This window comes from Equus asinus, chromosome 8, assembly GCF_041296235.1.
Source record: "Equus asinus isolate D_3611 breed Donkey chromosome 8, EquAss-T2T_v2, whole genome shotgun sequence".
Taxonomy (NCBI): Eukaryota; Metazoa; Chordata; class Mammalia; order Perissodactyla; family Equidae; genus Equus; species Equus asinus.
Window position 1 is genome coordinate 10763555 of NC_091797.1, and position 14359 is coordinate 10777913.

At 40.3% G+C, this 14359-nt stretch overlaps 1 long non-coding RNA gene across 1 annotated transcript in view; it reads left to right on the top strand.

Moving 5' to 3' along the window:
- Positions 1 to 1539: 1539 nt before the first annotated feature.
- LOC139046048 (uncharacterized) overlaps positions 1540 to 14359 on the top strand; it is a 31839-nt gene continuing 19019 nt past the window's right edge. The window contains exon 1 of the long non-coding RNA XR_011505607.1: positions 1540 to 2327. This is a non-coding gene — a long non-coding RNA (uncharacterized lncRNA). The remainder of the gene's footprint in view (positions 2328 to 14359) is intronic.

The window sequence follows — 14359 nt, forward strand, 5'->3', positions numbered from 1 at the left end:
AAATTTAGGATGGCCGTGTTTGGTTGTTGTCGCCCAGGTTACATGCTGAGCCCCAGCTGCAAAGAAGTTTGGGAAATCAAGCATCCGACATTTTCAGCTTCTGCAATGGGAGGGCACATGCCCCACCAAGACTTACGAACTGGGAAATTCCCTAAAGAGAGAGAGGAGTTCCAGATGCTACAGAACAAAAGAATGACCAATACCTTTATAACTGCCACCTTCCCTAGTCATGGGAGAACCGGTCTGCAGGATTAAGCCAAGATAGAAAAGGAAAAAAAAAGCAAAACCAAGAAATGGAAAGACAGACAAAACCCAGACGATATTAGTGAAGCCTCTGAATCTAGATGTGCCTGAGCTTTGTTTTAAACCCTGGCCTATTTATGTAAGCTGATAAATTCCCCTTTTGGCTTACGTTACAGACTCCCTTTTGAGTTGAGCATCTGTCACTTGTAAACAAGAGACTCTTGCCTTATATGGTGCTGCTTTCATTATTAGTGTTGAAATCATATTCTTGCTTCTTTATTGGGGCATTTTTACTGAGTTTCCTCTGCCACTACTTTCTGAATACTCTTGACTTGTTGGCCCGTGGACAAAGCTGGGTGAGCAGGGAAAGAACCCACACCTGTCAGCCAGCCTCACAGGTGGGCCAGCCTCTGCCTTATCCGATGTGTATGCTCCTTCAGATAAGATTCCGCAGCTTCTCTCTAATTTTACTCCTGTCCCTGTATTTTAATGAATAGTGCTCTCAGTTGAAGAGCTGGCTCTGTGTCCAGTTGCAAGGTCAAGAGGCCCACTTTGTCTCTGAAATGTGTGGATTTGTACAGGAATCTGCTTGTAAGCATGGGATCAGGCACTGAATCCTTTCCCTCCAGAAACTGGCATATCTGGGAGCCCAAGGAATTAGTTTTCTGGTGGAGGATTTACCCTCTGGAGGAATGAATACCTTGGATCTGTCCCCTCAGTCCCCAGGGCAGAACACTTGTCCTCTTCTCCCCGGTCACTCTCTGGCCTCCATGTTTCATGGGCTCGCCCTGGTCCCAAGGAGACTCACCCCATATCTTCTTGGCATCCCAAAAGGTCCTCATTCCTCCTGAATGTCTGAGACACTCTTTTGGAAAGCATGATTCTCTCATCTAGTCTCATTGGGAGGTTGGACCTCAGATCCTGCATGTCTCTGACACGTCTTGGATTTTTGAGAACTGGCCCCTCGACCCAAAGTCTCCTTTCCTAGGCAACTGTGATAAATTCCAGGCTGCCAAGAGCAGGTAAATGGGCAAAAAAGGAAAGCACGATCAGGTGGATGGGGTAAACCTACGTTGAAGCTGACCTCTCTTCACCTGGTAGACCCTGAGGTGGGAGGGCACCTGACCCCTGGCATGCCCGTAAGCTGATAAGGCATTCGTCACTAGGATGCAGCAAGTTGACTCTGATGCTCTGTCGTTCAGCTGAGCTGAAGCCAACAACTCTTAGGACATCCCTTATCTTACCCCATCTCAGTGTACACATTTAGACTCTAAATCCTCTCTCTGCCTTAGGGTTTGCTGTGAATCTCCTGAGTAAATAGCAGATGCTGAAGAACGGAGGGATGATACATTTTTAACTTTTCAAACATGGATGGCATTTAACTTCTCTTGAAGCTTCCAGACTCTGGAATATATCACACTTGTTGGCTGGCTTTCCCTTTGAACCTGGAGGTTTTCAGCAGACGTGAGTAACTGGGGAGCAGAGGTTGCAGTCAGCATGTGGTGTGGCTCCTGGAGGAAGTGAAAGCGGGCTTTTAAGACGACCGTTCAATTCTTTAAGGCATTTCCTTTTCCCATAAAAAATTATATATTAACTTGATTAGGAATATGTAAATAAGCTGCCTCCTTCCTCTTATTCTCATCTGCTGCTCTGCAAAATCCATTCTTTCTCTGGAAATGGAAGGAACTGATGTAATTGTTCTGTGTGGAAGACAATGAAGAGCTTCGGGAGCCTTGCCAAACCCATTTCCTGCCAGGGCCTGCTCCTTCACTCAGTTTAATTACGAGCGATTGTTTGGGCTGTGATGTGAAGAAATATTAGAGAATGGAAAAAAAGAACAGAGTTCAGAATATTGGGCTGGAACTGATTCATGTTTTGGCAAGGACTCTGAGCTCGATTTTATGCTTCAGCCTTGTGACGGTATCCCAGGGAGCAACCTTGCCATATAAGCACATGAAGCCCAATTCTATGGTTTATTTTGAAAAGGTCCAAGCAAAAACATTTGAAAAATGCAGGAATAACATCAGCCATCGGGTGAAGCTCTGTGTTAATCATGCGCCGTGCCCTCCTCCGAAGGACCGAAGGTATTTTAAACTGGATGTTAGCACCACCTATATTTAGCTGGCGTGTCAAATTTTACTGCTTGGTTTCCATATATTTGACAAATCTCACATTTTACAGAAAGGCTCTGATTAGTTCTCACTGTCTGTGCTCAGGGATGGACATAAAGCCAGGGGAGTTGAACCCTGTGAAGAAGGCTGGGAACAGAGATGGGTTTTTTCAGATCTGGGTCTGAATCAGGCAGCCCAGGAGCAGAAGGATCCACGAGTGGCCGCTGCTGGGAGAGTCAACGCAGGCACGAGAGAGTCTGAAATCAGACTCCACGAGGGCGTTTATCGTTTCTGTTTTTTGATTAATACAGTAAAAGACAAACACAGAAAAGCATAAAAAGAAATTTCAAATAGCCTGGGATCCCACCACCTGGAGATAACTCCTTGAGCCTTCGAGTCTTTTTCTATGCATATGTTTACACATAGCATTTATTTTTGAATAATTACAAACATTCAACTAAACTGTTTTGTAATATACTTTTTCACTTAAAATATATCATGAGCATTTCCCTTGTGATTAATTCCAAGGAAAAGGTTTTAGTGACCAGATATGATTACATTTAACAGCTTTGCAGTCACTGTGAACATTAGAAGGTTTTGTGTAAATGTATGTTGTGGTGGTTTTAATTTGGGTTCATTTGAGCATCATTGAGGTTGAGCAGTTTTTTTATATATATTTATGGCCGTCTATGTAGTTCTTCGTTGGTGAATACCTATTCCAGTCCTTTGCCTATATTTCTCTTGGGGGAAGGGAGCATTGAATTCATCCCAATTGGCTGGAAAGGTGTTTCTCTCTCTCACACACACACACACACACATATATATATATAAAATAACATCTATTGCACAGTTGTTTGCCTTCTTATTTTGTTGAGGATTTTTTTTGGTGAGATAGTAAGATTTACATTCTTTTTTTTTTTTTTTTTAAAGATTTTATTTTTTCATTTTTCTCCCCAAGGCCCCCCGGTACATAGTTGTGTATTCTTCGTTGTGGGTTCTTCTAGTTGTGGCATATGGGACGCTGCCTCAGCGTGGTCTGACGAGCAGTGCCATGTCCGCGCCCAGGATTCGAACTAACGAAACACTGGGCCGCCTGCAGCGGAGCGCACGAACTTAACCACTCGGCCACGGGGCCAGCCCCAAGATTTACATTCTTATGCAGTCACATACATCAAATTTTTTTTATGTTTTCTTCTACTTTTATGCCCAGAATAGCCTCTGATCCTCAAGATCATGTACTTTTTACCCGTGTTTTTTTCCACTTCTTTCATGGGCATAATTTTACATTTAACTCCCTCTTACATCTGGAATTTCTTCTTCTGTGTGATGTCCAGGCTGGTTTTTGATTGTCCTTGCATTTGTTGAGCGTTCTCTTCTGTTTTAAATTGATTTGCGTCTATTCTCATAGCATCACCGCAGTGATGCAACTGTCGTAACTTCATAACACGCCTTCACGTCTGAGGATATGTCTTCCCTCTTTTTCACTATTGTTTCAGAATCTGCTTGGCTATTTATACCAGTTTAGTTTTTTTCGGTGATAAATTTTAGAATCATTTTGTTAAACTTCCTTTGGAAAATTTTCTCCTTTACTAACATAATGTTTCTCTTCATTTATTTAAATAGTCTTTATATTCTTCCCTGATACTTTGTAGGGTTTCTTACCAGAGTCTTAAAACAGGTAGTCTGGGGGTGTAGGGGGGAGCGGCTGGGGAGCTTAATTTTGGTTTAAAAAAAAAATCAGCTTTGGATGAAAATAAAACTCAATAGCTGATACTTTCCTATTCTACAGGCCACTCATGCACTATTGAGATATTCTGAGCACTCCCAGAGTAGAGAAGAATTACGTCTAATATCTGAATAGTGTCAAATCAGAAGTTTTCAAAGATTTTTCTTTTCATCAAATATGTCAAACAAGATCAGATCTTTTAAGCTCTCTACAATTTGTGTTTACTGGAAAATTTCAATAAGCTTTCACCTTATGATCTTGTGCATCCAATTCAAACGTGAGAACTCTCTTTCTGGTAACTGATTATTCCTTCTTTACGAAGCAATCAATAACTAAAATAATTTTCTTTTTACTTAATTGAGTGTTTTCAACTGAATCAAAGAGTCTATTAGCTTTAGTTAATAAAGATGACTGAAGCAATTGTTTCTTGATATTCAGCTAAGAGTAGCTATTTTGGATTCATACCCAGTGCTTATTTGCATCGCTTCTAAGCAATCTGTACTCAACCTGGTTTGCTTCCAAAGATGTAGGAAAATACTGTGCTGCCCTGTCTACAGAAAGAGTCTCAGCAAGGAATGTATTAGATTTATTCTAGAGAAACTATGTTGACATTTTTCTACCAAAATAGTCCTGGGTAAGTGAAATGAGTGGTATACTGGCACATATTTGAAGACTGCTGGGGAGGATTAAAAATTAGAGACCACTGAGATTTTCTCTTCCTCAGCACTATTGAGAATAGGGACAGGAAATGCCCCAAGTGACACTAGCTGACAGGTAATTAATGGTAGGAAGTGACCTTGAAGCTTCACTCCCAAGATATATAAACAAACTTTCCCTGACAGCTGATCTGAAACAAAGGGAAGTGTAGAAGAATTTTAATGGGAGTGAGAAGAAGAGAGTGTGGAGTGAGGACCTGGTTCCAAGTATGACCAACTGGAATTTTAATCAAGTAACAAAGTGGCCACTGCCCTGTGTGTCCACTTCTGCACTCTTAACCTAGATTTCCTTTCTGCTACAGAAAAATCAAACTATTTAGCATTTAGTTTTTTTCCACTGCAGTGAGTCAAGTTGCGTATTTCCTCATCCATCTAAAATTGCCATGAAAAAACACCATTTTATCTCTTCTTGATTAATTCACATCCCTAACGAACATACCTTTAAAGTCTATAGATGAAGAGATTTAAAATTTTATTTTTGTCTAGTCCATGAATTATAAATTATAGATCAACAAATGAGGGAATAATTGAAAAGGGGTAGAGTTCTTCTAGAATAATTTATTTATCTTACTTTTTAGAATCATTTATAAAATGCAAAAATGCAAATCCTCTTCAAATACCATCCCCACCTCCACTTTGATGAGTCAAAGGAGAGATTGTTAAGCAATTCCCTATTAGAATGTTGAGATTAGTACAAATTCAAAATGTCTGATTTCATTGCATAATATTTTCTTTTTAAAGATTTTTATTTTTCCTTTTTCTCCCAAAGCCCCCCGGTACATAGTTGTGTATTTTTAGTTGTGGGTCCTTCTAGTTATGCATTCCATAATTTTTTAACTGAAGCAATTGTACTCAAATGCTTATGGGTAATTATGATGTACCTTTAAGAATTGTTTCACTTCCAAGTAGTAGAAAATTCTAGATGAATAGGCTTCAACAATGAAGATATTTATTATCTCTTATAACAAGAAGCCCAGAAGGAGATGCTCCAGAGCAGGCTATTTCATTGGCTTGATTATCTAGATTCTTTCTCTCTGCTCTGGCATTCTCAGGGCATTGTGGTCATCTCTTCTTATTGTCTCAAAGCATCATTTTCCGAGACAAAATTATCCTGCAGAAAAATGTGACTGTTCTCTTTTATTTCTGTTTTTTGAGAGGCAGGAAATTTTTTATCCAAGTCCCCAGATTTCTCCTCACATCTCATTGGCAAGATCTGGACCACATGCCCACTTCTAAACTAATCACTGGCAAGGGAAGTACAGTGACCACTGTGGGTTTAGACTAATCAGCGTTTACACTCTAAGTCACATGGCAAAGCAATGAACAAGCAAGCGAAATTGGGATTCTACCAGCAGGAAGGGGGGAGGAGGCTGTGGAATGAACAACTTGCATTAGAGAGTGACGTCTCATATGTCATCCATGCAGAGTCATCAATGCAATGATCAGTTCTAAAATCCATAAATATTTTAGATATTTCCCAATATTTTAATATTGATTTTAAGTAACAGTAGAAAGCTACTAATTTTACATGTTTCTGATGTGCTATTAAAATTTGCATTTATTTGTAAGATCACGCAGACCGTACATATTCTTGAACTTTTACACTTCTAAACTAGGTGTAACTTTGAGGAGATTATATTTTTGTTAATCAAATTAAGGTAGAGTGTATACAGCCGTGTTTTTAATAACACAGAGAACAACCCAAAACCTTAGAAGTGCCATTAATCTTCCACGGTTGACCAGTTCTCCCTCCAAACACAAATTGGCCCAGTGGGAATGAAACCTCTTACAAGCTATTGCTTCATCAGTTGCTGAAATCACTGGGCTCTTTTTCTTGCGATGAAACAATTTTCCACTCGTGGTCCTGTGGAAACTCTCATCTGGAAGAAACCTGCATTTGTCCTTTGGAGAAGTGTTGGCCTAGAGTTCAAACCAAATCCCATCAACCTAATTGCTCCTGCCACATGGCCTCAGGAGTGAATTCTCCCTTTGTTTGCAACCTGACAGAGGGGCAGAGCTGCACAAGATATATTGCTTGCAAGAGGGGAGAGAAATATGACTTTACGTGACATCCTCCTCCTGGTTAGCTGCTTTTTTGGCACTGGTTGGTTATACATTTGGATGTTGCTGCATTTTAAAAAAACATATTTCTTTTCAAATTGGAGCACCCCGTTCTCACTCCTGATACTCGGCTTCTGAGAATTGACATGATCTCAACCAGACACTCGTCAGATTTTCCTGTTGTAAGAGTTGGCCGTCAAAACTGAAAGCCTGCTCCCATACAGGTCCAGTGGTCTCACTGATTTGCAGGGAGAGGTGTCCTGGGTGGATGTGAGCCCTGCAGATGCTCAGCCTTGGCAAGGCTGTGCCATAATTAAGGTTTTCTCTGCTGAGCCAGACTGTCTCATCTCTTAGTCCTTTTTGCACTTCCGTGTTTCCTCCCATTGCAGCTTTCATATCCGCATCGTTTTTCATCCCTTTCCTTCTACCCAAATGTGATCTCAGAAAAGGAATCCAATAAACGCAATAACATACAAGGGTAAATGTTACAAAGTTAGAGACACATTTACCTTAATCCTTCCCTTGAGTTTTCAAGTGACACAAATCTCCAAGTCAAAGGATACATTCCTCGTTGTGACATTTTTAGTTTTCAACAAAAGCCAGTTAGAAAAGTTTTCTTCTTTTCCTCTTTTTTTCTTTTTGGAGGGGTTGGAATTCTTCCTGGGACCTTAAAATCCTCCCATAAACTGAGGTGTCTTTCTACTCTAAGAGAGGGGCTGTGGGGAAATGAAAACAGACTTGGAGAGACATGACTGTTGCAGGTGATATAAAGCTTCAGAGTCAAACCCATCAGCTCAGTGAAACTGCTCAGCGGCAAACCAGCTCGCCACCCTCCCTATCTGTGAGGATTTGACAGATGAGGACTGTGAGAGCATTTTATAGCCACATCGGAACTCATGGTCTTATAACCTTGGGTGCTCTCTTGGCTTTAGCATACTAGACTATCGGGAATAAATTTGAGTTTAGGAATATCTTAGAAAATCCTAAACATCACATTTATATCCTATGTGTAGCCAAAGCAGAGGGGAGGCAGCTTACATGAAAACATCTCAAGCAATAAAATTACAAAACCATTAAAACAGGAGAAAAAAAAGATTCAAGAACCAAGAAGGTAAATGGTAAGAGTAGTTTTATACCGGAAATTATTTATATTAAACTATTCTTTCGAGCATGAAACTTAGTGCTGGCCTTAGGATCAAGAGACAGTTGAGGGATTCACAGCTCTCATGACCTTCCTTATCCATCCATTAGGAGAGAAAAAAAAATCCTAGCTCTCAACTCAGGATGGAGTCTATCATGCAGGTTTTTATATGGGGAACATTGAACAATATAGAAGATGAGATGATTTATTACTGATGAGTCACTTTGGTCAAACATAGATAGCTATTTAAAATTGTTAGAGATTTGAGAAGGTTGGGGAGAGAGAAGTTTGTAGGGAGCTGTAATTGGTTTTTCCTAATAAATTTGACTCCTGACTGTTTAGGATTCTTGAGATTAAAGCAGGTACCTGAATCTATTTTAAGAACCTCAAAAAACGTGCTTTCTGGAATCATTACATAGGAAGCAAGATTCTGGAGCGATAACATGAGTGCCCAGCATCTCCCCTTGAGGAAAAGATTTTACACAATCCCACTGGGCTTTTAATGTATTCAGTTCACCAGTGACTCAGAAACAAAAATGAAATCAAAATACTTTCTTGAAACTTGTGTAGTCCCTCTTGTCTGAGTCTGAAAAGGTGCCCAATAATAGCTATGCTAAATGATTGAACCCCTCTGCATGAGAGAGCAGACTGCTCGAATTTCTGAATCTTTTGTTTCTGGGGTCTTTAAAGGAGAGATAACATCTAGCAAATCGGTTAGAATAAGATCAGAGCTGCTCTTGCTGTGTAATCTTTACTCAGGGAAAAGCAAACTGTAGCCCTAAAGCCATCCAAGAGAAATGAAAGGCAACAACTTCATCCGTCTGAGAACCAGGCAAGGCTTGTGATAGGAATGGCCGCGCAGTACAAAGGCCTTTTCACCAGCTGCCTGTGTGAGTCAGATGGTTTGCTATGGATGGAGATAAGTTGGATTTATGGGAGGGGTCTCCCCAAAGAGTCTAGCACAAAACCTCTTCTCCTAGTCAAACAGGAAAGCTCATTTGTCTGTTAACAACACCCTGGAGAAAATGGCCCTTGAAAATGGTATCTATGAACAAGCATTGTGTGCTGGTGAAAGAAACGACTTGTTTCCATGGAGGTAGAGGAATCACTGAGGCTTCTAATTCTCGCCTGCCTCTTTTCTGAAAGGTCGCTGCCTAGATTTTCTCATTTACAGCACCTGACACTGCTACTTCTGCCAGGATCCATTAGTACCGTCTCGATGGCTCCCTTTGCCAATTAGAAAGAATTTAACACTAATGAGGGTCTGGGACATTAAAGAGGTCATCACTGCCAACTCAAGGAACAACTGAGAGAGACACATACTCCGTCAGAGATGTAGATATTTGTTTTTTCCATTCTAATGAAATCACACAACACTCATTATACTCGTAATGCATTTATCCTGGCAGCCAACCTATTGAATGCTTGTTGATCACATCAACCATCAAATCTGATGTTCCGTACAAACTCCGAGTTAGTCCAGGTCGGTCCAGTTCAAATTATCTGCACTGTGCAGTAATTATCTTCCTATTGATCTAATTCTTGCTCTGAGTCGTCACCTATTAGCAATATAGGCATTGCTTCTAAATCAGCGATTCTCAGATTCCTGCAGTGGTTCACACAGTTCCCCCAGAGGGGTTTGGAAATGTGTGGGGGCATTTTGGATTGTCCCAATTAGATTTTAGTAGGAGGGGATCAGGGATGGTAAACACCCTGAGACACGTGGGACAGACCATCCAATGAAAGACTGCCCCACCCAAAATGAGTACAAATTGAGAAATATCTGATATCTATCTCTCGGACCCAGGTTGGCTCTTTCTAAGAATTTCACTTGTCTCTGTCTGAGGTAAATCTCCTGAAACACACAACCAACTGGTAATGCCACAGGTGATCAACCTCAAAACAGCTCCCACGATGAACAATGGCACAACAGAGACCATCCACTATTAAGTCAAAAGAACTGTATTCAAGTCTCCCTCGAACATTTACTGGTGGTGAGACCTCTGCTGAGTGCCTTAACCTCTGTAAGCCTCAGTTTCCATGCCAGTAAAATGAAGGTATAAATGCCCACCTCCCACAGCTATGAGCATTAAAATGGATGATGAGCATGAGCACTTTGTGATAAGAAAGCTCTATATACATGATACCCATTATGTCTACATGACCTCATGCTTCTGCTGTCTTGGACACTTAGGAAAAAGAGGCCTAATCCTGGTCCCCAGATGGACAAGGGAGTGAGTCTTTGGTCTCCCAAAGCATATGTTCATTTATTAGTTTAGGGGTGACAATTTGTTTCTCCATTCACGGCTGCACATAATACGGGTCAGCCATTCATATTTCATGAAAGAATGCCCCAAAGAAGTTACTGAGCCATTGCTAGTTTCCTTTGGCCTTCAGTCATGCCTGCCTTGATAGAGACTCAGGGCAAAGAAGTTTCAAAGGAGTTAGGAGAGAGACATATCTGTAAGAAGCCCTAGGGACTCAAGGGGCAATATAGGGCATGGTGAGATTCAAGGCTGTTCTGCCAAGTGGAAGAATCGTAAAGCTTCCCAAAAGGCTCTCATCTGGGGTCTTTGTTTAAACATGAAGACACCTAGGGACTTGCACAGCAACAAGGGGAGGCTGCTGTGGTCCCTCACGGAAGGGCTAGAAAGCTGGGGCTTGGGGATTGGGAGTGGGGAGAGTCGATCCATGCCATCCGTGACCATCGTGTATAAAAGTCAGCAGGAATGAGAGGGGCTGGACCCCAAATGGAAAATGGAGAAAAGTGTCCCGGTGATGGGTGAATGGGAGGAGGAGCATTTTCTTCAAGGAAAGGTCCCAGATGGGATGCCAGCAGGATTAAAGCCAAATCTGGCTGTCATTAAACACAGGGCCACGGCTACTTTGAATAGATTAAGTAAAATTGACTTGACTACATTTAGTAAAAATGCCAATATTTTAAACCATTCAATCCTTTAGAGATCTCTTATCTATACTGGTCTATTTATAAATATGGAATCCCAAATTATTGGCTTGATTAAATTGACAAAATAACTTACTCATTTTATTTAAAATCACAAAATAATACTACTTATTTTAGAAAATAGAGATAAGCAAAAGTAAGAAAATTAAAGGCACCCATAGTCCCACCACATAGAGATAACCATGATTAACATATTACTCAATTTCCTTTCAATGTTATTACTGTTGTTATAAATTTTTAAAATAAAAAAAGATCATGTTTTATATACATGTTTCTGTTTTCACTTGCTCAACTGTGAGCATCTTTCTAGTTTGGCTGAATTTGCCACTTGTCAGTGTTTGTCACATGGTGAAATCTGAGGAGGCTTCTGTGTGACGTGTGAGGTGGTGGACGGGTCAGGCGAGGGTTTCCAGGGTCAAGCGCTCATTGTGTTCCGTTAACCTGGAGGCCTGATTCATATCCTCCTGGTGACCAGGAAGGTGGTTGTTCTTGATGGGAGGTCAATTGGCCAATGAGCCAAAGGAAAACATTATGTCTACTTGAAAACAATGGTCAATGTCCTTGTGGATGACCCACGGCACTCTGAGCTCTGTATCCTTGCATGGGCTTCAGTAGAAATGAGAGTTTTGGAGTCTTCAAAAAGATATTGGTTGTCTTTGTGTTGTTTATGTTGTAGAAAAGCACACCCACATACAAAAAAGACACCAAAATCACCTATAACCCCACAAAGCAGAAATAGCTGCTGTTAACATTTTAATTTTTGTGCTCTAATCTTTCCTTCTTATTTTAAAATAATCCTACCAACCAGAGATGAACCTTGTTAACACTTAGGTGTCATTATTTTTTAGAACAACAGTGTGATCATTCTGTTTTTGTAGCTTCTTTTTCTCCCCGTAGCAAACTAGCACAAGCATTTTCCTCAAACCATGGGATAATCTTCTACATCGCTTCATAAGAATACCTGCTAGTCCGTTGAATGCATCCTAATCATGAAAAATAATGTCCTATCATTGAGCATGTAGCTTATTTCCAAGCCTCGACTTGTTTTCAAATAATGTTTTTCATATTAAAAATAAAGGTAAGCAAATAATTGTATATACCCTGCAAACAAAACCACGAGTAATGAATGCCCTGGTTATTCACATATGAGATGGAGCATGAACTGGAAGGAGCTCAGCAGACGATCATCCTCTGCCTCTGCTTCTGAAGGAAGTCCCCTAGTCTAACCCTCCTATTTCACACTGTAGGAAACTGAGAGTCAGCAAAGCTAAACTACCCGTCCCCATCACTTAAAAGGCAAATTCTAAAAACTACTGGTCTCTGACTTCCTGTCTTGTGTCCTTTATCTGGTTAATGTTGAAATTCAATATTCTTAGATCCAAAAATTAAACAAATAAGAAAACAAAAAGGTAGAGGTTGCTGCTAATAATTTCCCATTCTATCTACCTGAGGCTGAGAGAAATACGTTTTTGTTATCCCAATGTATTTCCCTTTATTTCTGAGGATTGGTACCCTGAGAAGGTACGATGGGTGTTCGCTCTCTTCAACTTACATAATTTTATTTTAAACCTTCAAATGCCTTTTAAATTCATGCTGCCAACTTTTTGCCAAGCTATGTCGACCTGTCGCTGTCGCATTGGCCCATCTCCTGCCATTTTTGTTTCTATTTCTGTGAACTCTTGCTGCCACATCACCTCTGTTAGTTCTCAGGTTCACGATACTTATTGTGGCAGGGATTTTTTTTTTTTTTTTGTATTTAATAAAAGGGCCTTTTCATGTCTTTCATCAGGTTGCAATAATCTCATGCACATCCCTAAGTCTACAGCATCTGTTCTCCCTAACGTTGCAATTTTAAATTCCACTATTGTAACCTTCAAAGTGGTCCATGTCACCACCCCAGTGTGAAGCTGAAACAGATGCCGTGGCACAATGCAGCCGGGTTTATTTCCTTTTTGTGCACATAACGCACACCCTCTCTCCCCTCCTTGTCGCTTTTGTTAGTCTCTGCCGTCTGCTCTCTCACTGCCATTGTAACTATAAGGACTTCCAATTCCAGGAGAATGGTTTAAAATCCTATGAAAAAGAATCAGTGCTACAATACCAGGGTCTGTCATTCTTTTTGGGATAATCAATAAACATTCTTTTATTTATGTGATGTTTGTAGTGTAAATAAAATTATTATTCACTAGCGCACTGAGCACATCATCTCTCTCCAGTTTATTGTTCCTCCGTTTGCAACGACTTTATACTTAAAAAGGATCTCAAATTAGATTAAGGAATATGTTTCATTTCCTTTGATGTAGGATACGGATGGGGCTTCAGAGGTGCCGGCAATTCCCCTTTGTCTTGCTTTTCAGACTCACATAATGGAACATCAATCTTGCAAAGGATCCTTCTGCCAAAATCACCCGGTTTAATTTAATAGGCTACTTGGTTAAGACTGGAAGTCTTTATCTTCCATCCTACATTATTATGTCAATCCTAAGCCCTCTTAGCAAAATGGGAACATTACTCATAAAGAGAAATTGGGGGGGTGTGTTCAGACAGCTCTTTTAGAAAAATCAATGACAGTCCTAATACCTCATATTTTCATGGTTTAAAAATGTAACTTCATTAGTTAATATAATAAAAGACTTACACAACCTAAACCGGGGGGGAAAAAAAGCAAACCAAACACGCCCTAATTCCACGACGTGGTGAACGAAAAGCTGAAGAAAGATATTCTGAGGTGCTTTGCTGTCCTCTGGCGGTTGATCATCTCAACAACACAGACGTGGTTTAGCGGCTCATTTTCAAAGGGCCTCGGCGATCTAACTGCTCTGATCCACGAGCTTCGTAGGCGAGGAAAGGGTGCCCGTGGGGTCCTGTCACCGGTGCAGAGCGCGGGGAACTATAACACCGCAGCGGTCTAATTTGAAGCGTTCTCATTAACGTTGTTGGACGTTTGTTTGTACATTCATGTATTTAAACGAGTTTTCAGAAAGTATCCATTTTCTGAATTTCCATCAGGAAATTCTTCTGCAGAGTGACTTTGATGCACAATATATCATTATTGTCTGATAACTTTTGACAAAAATTTATATTTTGGAACTGATTTAATAATTATAATTCTTATTAAATTCTATGAAAGTTTTAAGAAAAATCATTCAGTATATTATAGGCAAAAAACCTAATATCAAAAGAATGTAAAGTGTGCTTTGCTTTAGGTAGACATCTGTTAAACGAAAATCTTTTGATATTTTACATTTTGTATAAAACAAAGATTCCACACACATTCCTATACTTCTGTGTATCCATTTGGCCACAACAGGCATTTTTGTGCAATTTAAACTGTTATTCATGACTATGACTTTTTCCCCCAGAATATTTGGAGATTTTAGATCTTTTCTTTTCTTG